Source organism: Bubalus kerabau, chromosome 13, assembly GCF_029407905.1.
Source record: "Bubalus kerabau isolate K-KA32 ecotype Philippines breed swamp buffalo chromosome 13, PCC_UOA_SB_1v2, whole genome shotgun sequence".
NCBI lineage: Eukaryota > Metazoa > Chordata > Mammalia > Artiodactyla > Bovidae > Bubalus > Bubalus kerabau.
The window spans coordinates 31,153,417-31,172,021 of record NC_073636.1 but is presented as its reverse complement, the minus strand read 5'-3'; the positions used below and the strand labels follow the sequence as shown (position 1 = coordinate 31,172,021).

The 18,605-nt window shown below is 41.4% G+C and overlaps 1 long non-coding RNA gene across 4 annotated transcripts in view; it reads left to right on the top strand.

The window, feature by feature from the left end:
- Positions 1-18,605, top strand: part of LOC129625474 (uncharacterized) — a 105,726-nt gene that overhangs the window by 77,930 nt on the left and 9,191 nt on the right. For 2 of the 4 annotated variants that reach the window (XR_008701458.1, XR_008701457.1), the window contains exon 2: positions 17,823-18,114. This is a non-coding gene — a long non-coding RNA (uncharacterized LOC129625474). The remainder of the gene's footprint in view (positions 1-17,822; positions 18,115-18,605) is intronic. The other 2 variants (XR_008701459.1, XR_008701456.1) reach the window with 1 other exon arrangement.

The window sequence follows — 18,605 nt, the reverse complement described above, 5'->3', positions numbered from 1 at the left end:
GGCCAGACCAGATGGAGTGATTTCTGAACTAGAACTGAAAATCAAAACACAAGTGCTTTTTAAAGAGGTGGAAGTTGAGAAACAACTTCTCATGGCATACTTCGCTTTAATCCTCAGCAGGGTTGGGTTCGTTTTCAAGCTGTGTTTGATGATGGAATATTGGAATCTCCGCCCTTGAGCTACTATATATGTAACACACATCTTTATTACTCTTGTCAAAGAGGGGAGCCTAGCTAGAGCTGAGCTGTAGAGTTTTCCTGGGCAATGTGACGGTTCTTATTATAGTTATGGACAGTGGGTTTGGCTTTTGATTTTTAAGAACCTATGTGCAGAACCTAAGTGATGAGAAGTCCCTGTGTTTAATAGGTTCTGGGAGGTTCCAAATTTGCAAGTGCTTGCTATGAGCTAGATTTTTTGCACTATCTCACTTGATCCCCAGGCTAATCCTATGGAACTAGCATTACAATGACTGTTTTACAGAGGATAGTGAGAATGTTTGGATTACACAGCTAGCATAGAGAGGAGCTGATTTAAAAGCCAAAGTGGTCACTCCAAACTCTCTAATGCAGGGGTCCCCAACCCCCAGGCCATGGACCAGTAGAGGTCCGTGGCCTGTTAGGTATCAGGACATGCAGCAGGCGGTGAGTGGCAGGCTGGCAAGGGACACTTCATCTGTATTAACAGCCACACCCCATCTCTCGCATTACTGCCTGAACTCAGGAAAACAAGCACAGGGCTCCACTGATTCTGCATTATGGTGAGCTGTATAATTATTTTGTTACATATCACAGTGTAATAATAACAGAAATAAAGTGCACAATAAATGTAACGTGCCTGAGTCATCTTGAAATCATTCTCCAACCCCCCACCCCACCCCTACCTCGCTGGTCCATGGAAAAATTGTCTTTCACAAAACTGGCCCTGGTGCCAAAAAGGTTGTGGACTATGGCTCTAATTCATTTCAACATGAATTCTGAATTTACTAGCAGTTTAGATTCATCAGAAGACAGGTTTCTTCTGCCATGTAGACAAGGAAGGGCATCAAATGCATGTTTAAGTGAAGAAATCAGTGTTCCATGGTACATAAACTGGGAATATCCAATACTTATTTTCACCTTTCCGAAGACCAGGCAAAAGATGTCACCCATTAGGACACTGCAAAAGTCATAGGAAAAATGCTGTGGCATATTAGTTTATATATAGGATCTGGGTCCAGAAAGTTAAGCAAATTATTTACTCTGTCTACCTCTATTTCTTCATCCATCCAATGAAAATGATGTCCTCATTAGTCATGGATTCTAAATTTACAAATTAATTTATTCCCTGCTGCTGCTGCTAAGTCACTTCAGTCTTGTCCAACTCTGTGTGACCCCATAGATGGCAGCCCACCAGGCTTCCCCGTCCCTGGGATTCTCCAGGCAAGAACACTGGAGAGGGTTGCCATTTCCTTCTCCAATAATTTGTTCACTAAAAGGTTTTTTTTTTTTTTTAACCATTTTGAGGTATGATTAATGTACAAAAAGCTGTCCGTATTTAAGTTATACATTTAGATGAGTTTGGGGATGAATATGTGCCTGTGAAATCACCACCATCAAGGTATCTATCCCCTCCCATAGTTTCTTCCTGCCCTCTTTGTAATTGTTGTTGCTGCTTCTTGTAAGAACACTTCACATAAGGTCTACTCCATGAGCACTTTGTGTATACAGTACAGCATCGTTAGCCATAGGCACTGTGCTGTATGGTAGATGCCCAGAACTGATCTTGTATAAGTGAAACTTTCTACCCTTCAACCATTACCTCCCCATTGCCCATTCACCCCAGCCCATGGCGACCACTGATTCTATTCTCTGTTTCTATGAATGTCTGTTTTAGGTTCCATATATAAGTGAGATCATACATTATATCTGTCTAATTTATTTACTTTACATAATGCCCTCCACATTTATCCATGTTGTTGCAGGTGGCAAGATGTCTTTCTTTCTCATGACTGAGTAATACTCCATTGCATATATATACCAATTCTTTATTCATCTATTGATGGATACTTTCTGTATCTTTGACTATTTATAATAATACTGCAAGGAACATGGTGTGTAGATCTCTCTTCAAGACCTTGCTTTCATTCCTTTGGATATATACCCAGAAGTGGGGTTGCTTGATCATACAATATTTCTATTTTTAATTTATTGAGGCAACTCCATACCATTTTTTGTGATGGCTGTATCAGTTTACATTCCTACCAATAGTCCCTTAGAGCTCCCTTTACTCCATATACTTGCCAACACTTGTCATCTCTTGTTTTTCACTTGTGTTTTTAAATAATGGCCATCTTAACAGGTATAAAGTAATATCTTATTGTGGTTTTGCTTTACATTTTCTGGATGATTACTGACATCAAGCACCTTTTTGTATACTTGTTGGCTTTTTTATGTATTCTTTGGAGAAATGTCTGTTCAGGTCTTTTGTCTATTTTAAAATCAGATTATTTATATGTCTTTTGCTGTTGAGTCACATGAGTTCCTTGCATGTTTTGGATATTAACTTCTTATCAGATACACAGTTTGCAAATATCTTCTCCCATTCTGTGAATTGCCTGTTCTTTTTCCTGACTATTTCTTTTGGCATGCAGAAGCTTTTTAGTTTGATGTAATTCTGATTGTTTGGTTTTGCTTTTGTCTCCTGTGCCTTTGGTGACACATCCAAAAAAATCATTGTCAAGACCAACACCAAAGAGCTTTCCCCTTATGTTTTATTCTAAGAATTTCATAGTTTCAGGTTTTAAGTCTTTGATCCATTTTGAGTTGATTTTTGTGTTTAGTGTAAGATAAAGATCCCCTTCATTCTCATCAAGTGCATATCCAGTTTTGTTGAAGACACTAACTATCCTTTCCCCATTGTGCATTCTTGGCACTCGTGTCAAAAATTAGATGACCATATGTACATAGCTTTGTTTTGGGGCTCTCTATTTTTTTCCATAAGTCTACATGTCTGTTTGTGTGCCAGTACCATACTGTTTTGATTTCTATAGCTTTGTAATATAATTTGAAATCAGGAACTATAATGCCTTGAGATTTGTTCCTCTTGGTCAAGATTGTTTGAGGATTGCTTTTTCTATTTCTGTGAAAAATACCTTGGAATTTTGATAGGGATTGCACTAGCTGTACAGATCACTTTGCATAGTATGGACATTTTAATACTACTAACTCTTTTAATCCATGCACACTGAGTATCTTTCTGTATATTTGTATCTATTTTAATTTATTTCCTCAGTGTTTCATAGTTTTTGTGTACATCTCTTCTACCTATTTGGTTAAATTTTTACCTAAACATTTTGTCATTTTTGATTTGTATTACCAAAATAATGCTTGTAAGATGTTTTTGTTTGTTTGTTGCCTGTGATAACTCTTTGTTACTTTGTGTGGGCTTTCTCTAGTTGTGGCAAATAGAGACTACTCTTCTTTGCAGTGTGCAGGCTTCTCATTGCAGTGGCTTCTCTTGTGCAGCACAGGCTCTAGGCACATGGGCTTCAGTAGTTGCAGCTCATGAGCTCTAGAGCATAGGCTCAGTACTTGTGGCATGTGGGTTTAATTGCTCTTGGTATATGGAATCTTTCCAGACCAAAGATCTAACTTGTCCCCTGCATTGGGCAGGCTGATTCTTATCCACTGTGCCACCAGGGAAGTCTGCTTGTGAGATTTTGAGGTTGTAGAACTACAAGTAATGTGAGTTGTCCAATGTGCTTGTCCCCTCTCAGCTGACACTGAGCAAAGCAATACTCTCTACTCTTCCTTCCTGTTTCAGCTCTCATAAAATAAACAAGTGTTTTTATTGGTGGTCTATTTGGAGGCAAGTTTTATCATGCTTTTGTGACTTCAAAGTTAACGAATAAATGATACAAAACACCCAGCAGAAGGAAGAGGAAATTTTCCTATTTGTATGTAAGTCCACTCTGGACAGTGCTAGGTGATGCCCATAATGGGTGATGAAACCATGGAGAACATGGACATGCAGATAAATTTGTGGATTCATGATATGAGTTTTAAAAACCCTAGCACCCAATACTTTGTCAACAAAGGTCTGTCTGGTCAAGGCTATGGTTTTTCCAGTGGTCATGTATGGATGTGAGAGTTGGACTATAAAGAAAGCTGAGCACCAAAGAATTGATGCTTTTGAACTGTGGTGTTGGAGAAGACTCTTGAGAGTCCCTTGGACTGCAAGGAGACCCAACCAGTCCATCCTAAAGGAGATCAGTCCTGGGTGTTCATTGGAAAGACTGATGCTGAAGCTGAAACTCCAATACTTTGGCTACCTCCTGCAAAGAGTTAACTCATTGGAAAAGACCCTGATGTGGGAGGGATTGGGGGCAGGAGGAGAAGGGGACGACAGAGGATGAGATGGCTGGATGGCATCACTGACTCAGTGGACATGGTTTGGGTGGACTCCAGGAGTTGGTGATGGACAGCGAGGCCTGGTGTGCTGTGATTCATGGGGTCGCAAAGAGTCAGACACAACTGAGTGACTGAACTGAACTGAAGCACCCAATATTCCTTTTAATGATCAAAGGATTCCCCCATCATTAAAATTACTCTCTCAGATTATTGTATTTTCTCCTAAAGCATTTAAAAGTCACTGGAGGGCTTCTTCGGAGAAGGCAATGGCACCTTACTCCAGTACTCTTGCCTGGAAAATCCCATGGATGGAGGAGCCTGGTGGGCTGCAGTCCATGGGGTCGCAAAAAGTCGGATACAACTGAACGACTTCCCTTTCACTTTTCACTTTCATGCATTGGAGAAGGACATGGCACCCCACTCCAGTGTTCTTGCCTGGAGAATCCCGGGGACGGCGGAGCCTGGTGGGCTGCTGTCTATGGGGTCGCACAGAGTCGGACACGACTGAAGCGACTTAGCAGCAGCAGCAGCAGGAGGGCTTCTTTGGTGGCTCACTGGTACAGAATACACCTGCCAGTGTGGGTGACATGGTTTGATCCTGGTCCAGGAAGATCCCACATACTGTGGAGCAGCTAAGCCTGTGTGCCACAGCTATCGAGTCAGTGCTCTAGAGCCCACAAGCCACAACTACTGGAGCCCACGCACCCCAGAGTCTGTGCTCTGAGACAAGAGAAGCCACCGCAGTGAGAAGCCCGCACACCACAACTAGAGAGTAGCCCCCACTTGCTGCAACTAGAGAACCGCCTGCATGGCAACTAAGACCCAGCACAGTCAAATATAAATAAATAAAATTTAGAAAAGGGAAATAAACGTCCTTGGAGCTGGTGAATTTATTGGACTAGTACTTCAACACCTGGTAGAGAAGAGCTTGGGAGAAAAGATTTTAGGAAAGGTCGATTTGGGGCAGATATCTGAGTCACTGTCCCAGGGTAGACCTTATTAGTCATGGGGTGGTGATAGTTTAGAGATTGATGATGCAGTTAGAGGGGCACCTAGGTAGCCAGAAGGGGCAAGGGAACTCTGACTGCCTATTGTGGGTTGGAGGGCACAGTTCAGGGGGTGAGGGGAGAACGCATAGGTGGGTAATAAGAGTCTAAAGGAGCTGTTTACCTGCTTGCTTTATGTTACAAGTTTTCCCAGAGTCTTCCTGAAGCTTCCCAGAAATTATTTTATTGACATGCCTCCTATCATGAACATTCAGTGCATTTGGCTCAGAGTAACAGTCATGATTATTTAGAATGAGTGCTAAATGCTATTTGTGTTTCACCAAATTGCTTTATACTCATTAATTAAACAATTACTCAAATTGAAAATGTGTCTCTTAGGAGAACGTTTTTTTTTTTTAAAAAAAGCGTAAAGAACATAATCCTCATTAAGAACTATTAGTCTGAGTGTGACAAGCTTCGTTTTGTCTTATAGAAAACAGAGATGTGATGTGGTATTTAGTCCAAATAAATGGGTTATGACACATTCCACCCTTTAAAACATTCCAAAGCTGGTGGGATAAAAGGAGGAGATTTGCAGATGGTACAGCGAGCAAAGGCATCTAATGAACCCAGCGTTGCTACATAGCAACAGCATTAGCATTTCATTTGTTGGAATGAATTATTTGAGTTTTTCACTCTTTCAAAGGGTTTATGCAGTGATCTTTATGCAACGGTGTAACTAATGATTAAAAAATGAACAAAGGCTTGAAAAATGGGACTTATTAATAAAGGTTACAAGACCTGAAATGATTAAATCTGCGAGAAGGCTGATGGAGTTCTTTGGTTAGGATGTTTCAGTGCCTGAATGAGGACTGTCCATCAGAGAATAACTAACCCTTCTTTCTCTCCATGGACTATATTAATAGATCTCAAAAGATGTCAACCTGAACTACAATAGGAGTTATCAGGGTGAGTTATAAGAAAGAATATCCTACTTACTTTGGCAGGAAAGACTAAAATAATTTAGCAAAGAAGACGTACAGTCTCATTCCCCTAAGAATTTTTCCTGTCCCTCCCCCCAAATTAGAATCAATTCTCTCTGGCCTGAGTGAGACAGGCATCATCTTGTTTGAAGACACGGAACCCCTGATGCTTTGATGTCTCTGTTTTCAGCAGGACTGGCTGTTGCACTCAGTGTACTATGCTCAATGCTATATAAGCCTACCACCATTCTGACCGTATGGCTTTATTCTTGTTATAAGAAAGATCTCAAATTAGAGGTTGAAAATGTAAAACTAACAATTGCCTTAGCCCCGAGGAATTCTTAAAGCATATCCATTTTCCTCACCGTGTATAACTATGAGTTCATTATTAGCAAGAGCAATTTTATTCATATTTCCTCGCTGGCTTCCTCCTCCTCCTCTGCCCCCCTCTTTTTCTCTGTCTCCCTTAATCTAACCCATGCAGAGTGGCTACTTGAGGGAATGGTTTTATGAATAAAGACTATATCCTTTACTCAAGAGCCTTGGTGTGCAATTATAGATTAAAGCTTTCATTTTGAAAGTCAGAGCAATATACAGTTATAAAAATAGCAGTAGCAGCATTATTTTAATTATCGTACGTAGAAGCAGAAGAAAGATTTCAGACAAATATGGCATGGTAGCTTGTAGATTTCAAGGGCTGCACTCTGACTAATTGCACCAGTGTTCATGCTGGGGCCAAACAGCCACCTCTTGGGGAAAGTACAGATGTTATTCCCGTATCAGACATTGGTTGCACTGATTCTGTGTTTCTTGTGGTTCCTCTGTTCTGTTTTCTTTTTGCTTCAGATCCCACAGCTAATTCACTTCCCACTACACATAGTCACTATAGCCTTCTAGTCCTCACTACAAGAATTTACTATGTGCTCCTGAACTGCTGTTTCCAGGTGATGTCAAATATATACATCCCATGCAACATTTGGACATGCCTACACTAAAAAATTGTTGACAAAGTAATGTCTCTGCTTTTTAATATGCTGTCTAGGTTAGTCATAAATTTCCTTCAAAGGAGTAAGGATATTAAATCTTTTAATTTCATGCTGTAATCTCCATCTGCAGTGATTTTGGAGCCCAAAAAAATAAAGTCTGACACTGTTTCCACATCTATTTGCCATGAAGTGATGGGACTGGATGCTATGATCGTAATTTTCTGAATGTTGAGCTTTAAGCCAATTTTTTCACTCTCCTCTTTCACCTTCATCAAGAGGCTCTTTAGTTCTTCTTCACTTTCTGCCATAAGGGTGGTGTCATCTGCATACCTGAGGTCATTGATAATTTTCCCAGCAATCTTGATTCCAGCTTGTGCTTCCTTCAGCCCAGTGTTTCTCATGATGTACTCTGCATATAAGTTAAATAAGCAGGGTGACAATATACAGCCTTGATTTACTCCTTTTCCTATTTGGGACCAATCTGTTCCATGTCCAGTTCTAACTGTTGCTTCCTGACCTGCATACAGATTTCTCAAGAGACAGGTCAGGTGGTCTGGTATTCTCACCTTTTCAGAATTTTCCACAGTTTACTGTGATCCACACAGTGAAAGGCTTTGGCATAGTCAATAAAGCAGAAATAGATGTTTTCTGCAACTTTCTTGCTTTTTCGATGATCCAGCGGATGTTGGCAATTTGATCTCTGGTACCTCTGCCTTTTCTAAAACCAGCTTGAACATCTGGAATTTCACAGTTCACATACTGCTGAAGCCTGGCTTGGAGAATTTTGAGCCTTACTTTACTAGCGTGTGAGACATTACTTTGTCAACAAAGGTCCGTCTAGTCAAGGCTATGGTTTTCCCAGTGGTCATGTATGGATGTGAGAATTGGACTATAAAGAAAGCTGAGCACCGAAGAATTGATGTTTTTGAACTGTGGTGTTGGAGAAGACTCTTGAGAGTCCCTTGGACTGCAAGGAGAGCCAACCAGTCCATCCCAGAGGAGATCAGTCCTGGGTGTTCATTGGAAGGACTGATACTGAAGCTGAAACTCCAGATCTTTGGCCACCTGATGCAAAGAGATGACTCATTTGAAAAGACCCTGATACTGGGAAAGATTGAGGGCAGGAGGAGAAGGGGACAACAGAGGATGAGATGGTTGGATGGCATCACTGACTCAGTGGACTTGGGTTTGGGTGGACTCCAGGAGTTGGTGATGGACAGGGAGGCCTGGCGTGTTTTGTTTCATGGGGTCGCAAAAAGTCAGACACGACTGAGCGACTGAACTGAACTGACACTAAAAAATTACATGTTTCTCTGAAATTAAAATTTAACTGTGTTTCTGTTCTGTGTTTTCATGTGCTAAATCTGGCAGTCCTACAACTAGATGGCATTTTCATTACCTTAATGATGTAAATATGATTATTTCAAATGGGTGGTTGTCAGCTGCAACCCCATGGTAGTGAATACTAAAAATTCCTTAAGTGTAGCAATTTGGTGCAGACTCAAGAGTTTGACGTGGGAGTTGATTTAAGATGAACAGAATACCTTAGAGTGGAGAAGCCAAGTGAGCTAAGTTTTGTTGGTCTGGTCCATGGATTTTTCTTAGCAGAATAGAAATTTTGTGGTTGTTTTTATCCATGAAACTAAAAAGAAATGAAGATGTCAGAAGGCAGATGGCTCACGGTGGACCAGAGTTGAAAGGGTACCATGTTGATCATTGAATGCTTTTGCAAGTAATGCAAGTGAGGTATACAGCCAGTGTTGTAAATGTTCTGTATGTAATTAAGAAGAATGTGGATTCTGTTGTTTTCGTGTAGAGCATCTCTCAATGTCAGTTAGGTCAAGTTAGTTGACATTATCCAACTCTACTGTATTCATGCTCAATTTGTACTTGTTCCAACAGTTTTTGTGAGAGAGAGATTAAAATATCTGATTGCACTGTGGATCTCTCTATATATTCCTGCAGTTTTATTATCAGTTTGTTTTTGCTTCATGGATTTTGAAACTCTGTTATTAGAGGTTTAAATCAAGATTACTCTGTCTTCCTGATCAACAGATCTCATGTTCTTTACTCTTTATGAAATGACTGTCTTTGTCCTGCAAAATAATCTTTGTTCTGGAGTGTACTTCATCTGATAATAATGAAGCCACTCCAGCTTTCTTTTCATTAAATTTCAGGCTATATATTTTCCCATTTGTTTTCTTTTCATCAATTTGTGTCTTTATATTTAAAATATGTTTCTTATAGGCAGACCATTGTTGTATCTTGTTCAATATGACTATGCTGCTGCTGCTACTGCTGCTAAGTTGCTTCAGTCATGTCCGACCCTGTGCGACCCCATAGACGGCAGCCCACCAGGCTCCTCCATCCCTGGGATTCTCCAGGCAAGAGCACTGGAGTGGGTTGCCATTTCCTTCTCCAATGCATGAAAGTGAAAAGTGAAAGTGAAGTCGCTCAGTCATGTCTGACTCTCAGCGACCCCATGGACTGTAGCCCACCAGGCTCCTCCGTCCATGAGATTTTCCAGGCAAGAGTACTGGAGCGGGTTGTCAGTGCCTTCTCCACAATATGACTATCCCTGCCTTTTAATCCAGTGTTTAGACCATTTATACTTAATGTGATTACTGATATGATTATGTTTGAGCTTTTTATCTTGCTACAGGTTTTCTCTATGATCCAAAAGTAGAGCATTCCTGTGAAAACTTTTGTAAACCAAAATGATATGAAGCAAGGAAGCAACTACCTTTCTTTGTAACATTGAAAATCCTTTTTGGATTTCTTTTGGTTAGCAAAAAGAGATACTAATACAGGTCTTCAAAAAAATGAAGTGGCATAAAATAAAATTGCAAAAAGCAGGGGATATTGTATTTGCTGTCTGTGTCATTTTTCTTGGTTCCCATTTTACTCTCATCTGCCTTTTTTGGATGTGTGCATTTTTTATGATTCCATTTTTTCTCCTCTGTTGGCTTATTAACTAGAATTCTTTGTTTTTCTGTTTTGGTGGTTGCTTTAAGTATTATCCAATTTAATATGTCTCCTTGGTATTGCCCAGACCACTAACCATGCTACCAGTTCAGTGCCTTTGTTCTCTCTGGTTCGTCTGCTGGAAATATTCTCCTTATACAGGAAACTCTGAGGCTCACTCCCCCATTTCACTTGCCTCTGCTCAAACACCACTTCATCAGAGAAATCCCTTCCTGACCTCCTAATCTAAGGTAGCTCCCTAATCCTAGTCTGACACTTTACCTTTTAATCTTGCTCAGCTTTTCTTCCTAGCCCATATCATCTCATGGTGCATATTTGTTTGTTTGTTGTCTCTTTCTCCTCACTGTGCTTGTTTCACTAAAGCACTGTTGAATTTCCAGTATGTAGAAAAGTACCCTGGAGAAGGCAATGGCAACCTACTCCAGTATTCTTGCCTGGAGAATCCCATGGACGGAGGAGCCTGGTGGGCTACAAAAAAAGTACCTGATATATTAAGCCATTACTACTTGTTTTGTTTTTTGTGGGTTTTTGTTGTTGTTGTTTGTTTTGCTTTTTGTTTGGGCTCATTGGGCCTTCATTGCAGTGCTTAGACTTTTTCTAGTTGTGGCGTGCAGGGGCTTTTCCAGTTGAGGCGACCGGTTCAGTAGCTGCAGTGTATGGGCTCAGTAGTGTGGCACGTGGGCTCAGTAGTGCAGCGTGTGGGTTTTTCTAGTTGTGGTGCGTGAGTTCTCTGGTTGTGGTGTGCACATCCCACAATCAACCAGAGAACTAGTTGCCCTGTGGCATCTTAGTTCCCTGACCAAGGATTGAACCCTTGCCCTCTATATTGGAAAGAAAGAAAAAAAGTGAAGTCACTCAGTCACGTCCAACTCTGTGCGACCCCATGTACTGTAGCCTACCAGGCTCCTTCATCCATGGAACTTTTCAGGCAAGAGTACTGGAGTGGGTCGCCATTTCCTTCTTCCCTGTATTGGAAGTCAGATTCTTAACCACTGGATCACCAGGAAGTCCCTCCTTACTACTTGTTGAGTGAAAAAATGAATGAAAGATTTGGAACAGTGAGAGAGAGAGAGAATAATATCTACTTTTCAGTTCAGTTCAGTTGCTCAGTCATGTCCAACTCTTTGCGACCCCATGAATCGTAGCACACCAGGCCTCCTTGTCCATCACCAACTCCTGGAGTTCACCCAGACTCACGTCCATCGAGTCGGTGATGCCATCCAGCCATCTCATCCTCTGCCGTCCCCTTCTCCTCCTGCCCCCAGTCCCTCCCAGCATCAGAGTCTTTTCCAACGAGTCAACTCTTCGCATGAGGTGGCCAAAGTACTGGAGTTTCAGCTTTAGCATCATTCCTTCCAAAGAAATCCCAGGGCTGATCTCCTTCAGAATGGACTGGTTGAATCTCCTTGCAGTATCTAGTTTAGTGTCTTGTTTCATGTGCTGCAGCATCTGACCACCAGAATGCATTTGGCTGAACCAACTGGAGGGATGAGTGCTGCTTCATCCAAGTCACCGCTCTGGCCATGGCCCTGTCAAAATTGTACACTTGATAGAAAGGGACAGCCTTTATCATCAGAGGAACACCTAATGGAGAGGTGAACACAAGGAAAAGGCTTGCAGGGCATTTTTGTGTTCATTTCTTTGCAGTGTATGATTCGCAGCACACCCTGACTTCCCTTTTTCATACTTGCACTCTAGCTCACTTTTTGTCACAAGGTTCACAATACCAGAAAGCTCAGAACTTTGGTATTTAGAGGTCAGGATTTTTTTTTTTAATTTATTTTGGGCTGTGCTGGGTCTTGGTTGCTGTGCAGGCTTTCCCAAGTTGCAGTGAGTAGGGCCACTCTCTTGTTGTGGTGCACTGGCTTCTTCCTTCAGTGGCCTCTCATTGAGCACAGGCTCTAGGCATGTGAGCTTTCGTAGTTGTAGCATGTGGGCTCAGCAGGTGCAGCTTCTGGGCTCCACAGCACAGGCTCAATAGCTGTGGCCCATATGCCTGTGACATGTGGGATCTTCCTGGACCAGAGACTGAACCCATGTCTCCTACACTGGCAGGTGGATTCTTTACCAATGAGCCACCAAGGAAGCTAGGAATTTTTTTTTTTTTTTCAAGAAAACAAATGATATGTTTAAGGAGATAAAGAGGGAGAGAGTGAATGAGAAAATGCTGCATTTGAGAATTCTTTGTGAGGAGCCTTAGAAATTTTTTTTAAAGTTAATTTATTTGACTGTTGGGCTTCCCAGGCGGCTCAGTGGTAAAAGATTCGCCTGCCAACATAGGAGACACGAGTTCGATCCCTGGGTCGAGAAGATTCCCTGAAAGGAAATGGCAACCCACTCCAGTATTCTTGCCTGGAAAACTCCATGGACAGAGGAGCTTGGTGAGCTACAGTCCGTGGGGTTGCAAAGAATCAGACACGACTGAGCACAGAACACATATTTGACTGTGCTGGGTCTTGGTTACAGCATGCAGGATGTAATCGCTTCGTTTTAACCTGTGGTATTTAGTCAAACCTGGTCCCCCTGCCTTGGGAGCGTGCAGTCTTAAGCACCAGACCACCAGGGAAGTGCTAAGAATTCTTTGCACTGTTTTTTTTTTTTTTTAAACAACTTTTCTCTAAGTCTGTAATCACTTCCAAATATGACATAAAGAGAATAAATTCAGGCATCTTCACTTCCACCCACCCCTTCCTCTTATTCCTATAGTAACAAGGTCTTCAAGCCCTGTTGTTTCTTTATCATCTGACTCTGTACCCATTGCCTCACTTCATTTCCCTCTGGCCATACCCCACTTCCTGTTCCCACTGCTCTCGTATCCTCTTACCTAGACTCTGGTAGCAATTTCTGGAACTGGCCTCCTGAGGCAAGTCACTCCTGGCTGCCATCCACCCCACATATGGCTTCTTGAATGCTTGGCCTGATAAACAGATCTAATCACATCATTCTTCTTCTGGAAAGCCTGAGATGTCCCCTTGTTGCCCACAGAACAGAGTGCTGGCCCCTGGCTTTTAGAGCTTGACGGCCCTACACAATGAGCCCCACATGTTCTTCTCAGACTTATTTCCCGCCGGGCCCCTCTGTGTCCATCCCATTTCATTCCCTGCCGTTCCAAGAACACACTCACACTTTCTGTTCTCTTTGCTCTCTCTCTTGCTTCGCTTTCCATCAAGGGACTTCTTCAACTGCTCTCTCCTCTGGAAGTCTTCTCCCCAAGGGTTCCCGGTCACTGAGAATTTTCTCTGGAGAAGTGCACATCTATAGCGCTGTGGTTTATACATTTGTTATGGCATTTACATTCTTGGCTTTACCTCTGGGCTGTAAAGACTTTGACAGAAACAAATGTATCTTATTCATCTCTATCTCCCCAAATAGGTTTGCTGAATTGAAATGACTTAATTTTTTGACCAAGGGAATTAGTATGCCATTTTTATTTTTATTTTAAAATTTACTTTATTATAATTTTAAAAATTTTTGGCTGTACCATGCAGCATGCAGAATCCTTATTTCCCAACCAAGGATTGAACCTATGCTCTCTGCATTGAAAGCATGGAGTCTTAACCACTGGACTACCAGAGGAAGTCCCTATTTTTTAATTAAAAAAAAATTAAAATTAAAAAAAAATTGGGAGTAATGAATGCACAGCTTATGGGATCTCAGTTCCCCAGTCTGGAAGGGCAGAGTCCCAGCCACTGGACCACCATGGAATTCCCTGATTTAGTTTCAAGTCTCATGCTGCTGCTGCTGCTGCAGCTAAGTCGCTTCAGTTGTGTCCGACTCTGTGCGACCACATAGACGGCAGTCCACCAGGCTCCGCCGTCCCTGGGATTCTCCAGGCAAGAACACTGGAGTGGGTTGCCAATTCCTTCTCCAATACATGAAAGTGAAAAGTGAAAGTGAAGTCGCTCAGTCGTGTCCGACTCGTAGCGACCCCATGGACTGAAGCCTACCAGGCTCCTCCATCCATGGGATGTTCCAGGCAAGAGTACTGGAGTGGGGTGCCATTGCCTTCTCCTCAAGTCTCATGATCACCACCCAAATGGCTATTTCCACAGAGCTCTTGTCCATAAAACAGTTTCATTTGAATCATACTTATTTTCACTATAACTTTCAAAAGACCCAATCAGCTAAATTCTTCTGCAGAGTAAGTACTCTGATGTGTGAAGGCACATAAACGACCAAATGTCTTGACTGCTCCAAGAAAATCATGTGACTGTATAATTTGGTGAGCAGTTATGTTCTGAACAGTTCAGAAAGATTTTACCATAGTTGAAATCATGCTTTGTCTTGTATTCTTAAATACAGGTGCTTATGCAGGTTTGTGTCTTAAAAAAATGCTTACTATAAAGTATTATGACAAGCACCTTTTCAATAGGAACACATGCACACCTGCATAGGTGGGGACCACCCAGTTTCAATGTCTAAAAAAAAAATCAACAAAACCTTTTATGAAATTCCTGTTTATTCACTATCTTATTTTAGCATAATTTTATTTATTTTTGCCACAGATGACTATCACTGGAATCAGGTATTGAATTATGTCTTTTTTGAAAAAGAAAATGGGTGAAAAAGAAGTGAGTACAGAGATTTCCAAATTTTTTAAATCAATTTTATTGGCTGTCAAGATTTTCTGTTCCCTAAAATATGTCTAAATGGTATTAATTTAAAGAGACTCAAAGCAGTACAACATGGTAAAATTGCTGACATTTGTGCTATGTGGTTAAGAGCTCCAGTATTTCAAGGCTGGTAATATTCTAGAATATTTTTTTACAAGCAAATAATGGGTGGCTTGGTTTTGTGAATTCTCCTATACAAGTAGAAGTTAGGGTTTCCCTCGGTTGTTCCTTTAATCTGTTTTTTTAATCTGGGTCCATAGGTTTTAAGAAATAAAAAATTATGGTGTTTTCAGTTCAGTTCAGTTCAGTCGCTCAGTCGTGTCCGACTCTTTGCGACCCCATGAATACAGCATGCCAGGCCTCCCTGTCCATCACAAACTCCCGGAGTTCACTCAGACTCATGTCCATCGAGTCAGTGATGCCATCCAGCCATCTCATCCTCTGTCATCCCCTTCTCCTCCTGCCCCCAATCCCTCCCAGCATCAGAGTCTTTTCCAATGAGTCAACTCTTCACATGAGGTGGCCAAAGTACTGGAGTTTCAGCTTTAGCATCATTCCCTCCAAAGAAATCCCAGGGCTGATCTCCTTCAGAATGGACTGGTTGGATGTCCTTGCAGTCCAAGGGACTCTCAAGAGTCTTCTCCAACACCACAGTTCAAAAGCATCAATTCTTCGGCGCTCAGCCTTCCTCACAGTCCAACTCTCACATCCATACATGACCACAGGAAAAACCATAGCCTTGACTAGATGGACCTTTGTTGGCAAAGTAATGTCTCTGCTTTTGAATATGCTGTCTAGGTTGGTCATAACTTTCCTTCCAAGGAGTAAGCATCTTTTAATTTCATGGCTGCAGTCACCATCTGCAGTGATTTTGGAGCCCCCAAAAATAAAGTCTGACACTGTTTCCACTGTTTCCCCATCTATTTCCCATGAAGTGATGGGACCAGATGCCATGATCTTTGTTTTCTGAATGTTGAACTTTAAGCCAACTTTTTCACTCTCCATCTTCACTTTCATCAAGAGGCTTTATAGTTCCTCTTCACTTTCTGCCATAAGGGTGGTGTCATCTGCATATCTGAGATTATTGATATTTCTCCCAGCAATCTTGATTCCAGCTTGTGTTTCTTCCAGCCCAGCGTTTCTCATGATGTACTCTGCATAGAAGTTAAATAAGCAGGGTGACAATATACAGCCTTGACGTACTCCTTTTCCTATTTGGAGCCAGTCTGTTGTTCCATGTCCAGTTCTAGATCCATTTTACTATTTACCAAAGATCCATTGTTTTTAGTCTTCCTTCTTGAGTTTACTATTTTTTTCTTGAAATTAGTGGTATTTTTCTAACACATTTATGAGATGGTCATTGAATTCCAGGGAAATCACATTTTTGTATTCATTTTACTCCCAGGGGCCTAAGATTTAATTTTTCCACTTCTTTGGTCTCTATTTTAATTTTCAAACTATGAGGGATCATTTAATCTAATTTTGCTTTTGGATTTGTCACAGATAACTAGATGCATAGGTATTTTTAATTCCTCACAAAGTGTGATTCTCTTCAGTCCTCCAGAATTCTGAGAGATTACAGAAGTCTTTTAACTGATTTCCATATATACTCCTAATCATAATTGTCTGTGAATGCTCAGATCTATTCACCCCGCTTTGTTTCTTCTTACAGAAGGGGTCAGCACGACTCCACAGAGAGGACCAAGAACTTTGCACAGGGTAGCAGAGGCATTTTGTTCAAGCCTCTGAATGCTGAGACAGCCCAGCTTGGACTGACCATAGATTCTTGACTTGTTCAATGGCTGTTGACAGTTTCACTGGATTCCTACAGTCTAGGGAATTTTTCTGCTTTCTGAGTCCTTGAATTACAGAGTTATGTCAAGGACATTTTTGGGGTTTAGAACACACATCTATTACAGACCTTGTGTGCTCAGTTGCTCATTCATATCCGACTCTTTGTGAACAGCCTGGACTGTAGCCCACCAGTCTCCTCTGTCCATGGAAATCTCTAGACAAGAATAGGGGAGTGGGTTGCCATTTCCCCCTCCAGGAGGGGAAAACCCATGTCTCCTGCGTCTCCTGCATCAGCAGGCAAGTTCTTTACCACTGTGCTACCTTCTAATTACTCCCTTATCATCACCTTGTCTTCCTCCTCAGCCCACCCCACCCCCAGTGCCTTCCTGTCTTTCTCAGTTATGCTTTGAACCAGTTTTGGTGGAGGATTTGAATAATTTAGTAGATATATTGCAGTTGATGGGAAAGGACCTCATACCTATTCAAACCCCTTCAGTTCTTATCTGCCTGCCCTTATGGGATCATATCTTGCATGTGTTGATCATCTCACCTTGTAACTCTTGCCATGACAATAATTGATTTCTGCTAATGATCCAGAAGTATGTTTTAATAGCAAAATGTTTGATTTACTGGTACAAAAATTTCTAAAGTATTGCTTTATGTCCCACAAATGACACAGAACCATTCTTGTTACATATTGCACACACACCATCATGTTCTCAGCAGCACGTTTCACTCTGATTCTTTCACAGGCTTTACTCATTACAGAAAAGTCTAATCGTTCCTGTGTATCCTTTGTCCTGTGGGCTCCCTACGACCAGCACAGGCTTGTGCACACACATTCCAGCAATCCCTACACTCTGATATGTGAACTTTTAAGCCAGCTTGGCTGTCCAAAACTAGCTTGCCCCTGGCACAGACAAATCACTTCTCTGAGGCCTGAGCTGCTTACTCCCTAAGCAAAGCTAACCCTTCTCACCAAGGAGCTCCAAGGACTTCCTCCTGATATTCATAATTATGACAGCAATACCACCCTTTTTTCCAGTCTCAAATCTCAGAGTCACCTTTGATTTTTCTTTCTTCGCAGAGTCCATATCCAGCCATTCACTAAACCCGACTTCAAAGATGTGACTGAAACAACGCTGTGATGGAAGTTGGGGACTTAGGTTTGAATCTGGACTCTAATAACTGGGAACCTCTGCTATAGACCGATGAACCTGTGGATTCCTGGCCTATTTCTTCTAGGCTCTGTCCTTCCCCATTGACCACCCATGCCTTCTGTTAGACTAGCACATTGCTGTTCAAGGGCACAGAACAGCATTACTCAAGTGTGGGCGATTTCCAGGACAGCTGCTCTATGTAAGTGCTGCAGAGCACAGGTACAATTTCATTTTACTCAGTTCTAATCCTGAGATGCCCTTTAGTAAAACTCAGAATTCTTATGAAAGAAATTTTCCCTCATTTTCAGGAAAGAGTATTACCACCTGCTGTGCTTTAGCTGAGTGGCCTATGATTTTCCTTAAATTACATACGATGTTTTGGACTTATTAGCCAAAAGTTAAATCAACTGCTGGGTTAGAACTTGCCATGTTGTATTTGCAAATTGACTCTGGTATTTTTGTTTTCTTTACTGAAGTACTGATGGGAATTACTCTCCCTTCTTGGTTATCTTATAAGTATTCTTTCCTATTTGTTCTTATATTTTCTCTCCCCACACAATTGTTGTGGAAATTTCAGCTTTTGTCTTCAGTTTTTGTTGAATGTAAGAGTAAAGTGAGTAATGTGAGAAGACTACATATATATAGAAATATATGTAATATATATATAGTAGTCAATAAGTTCTGATATTAATGAGTTGTGACAGATTCAA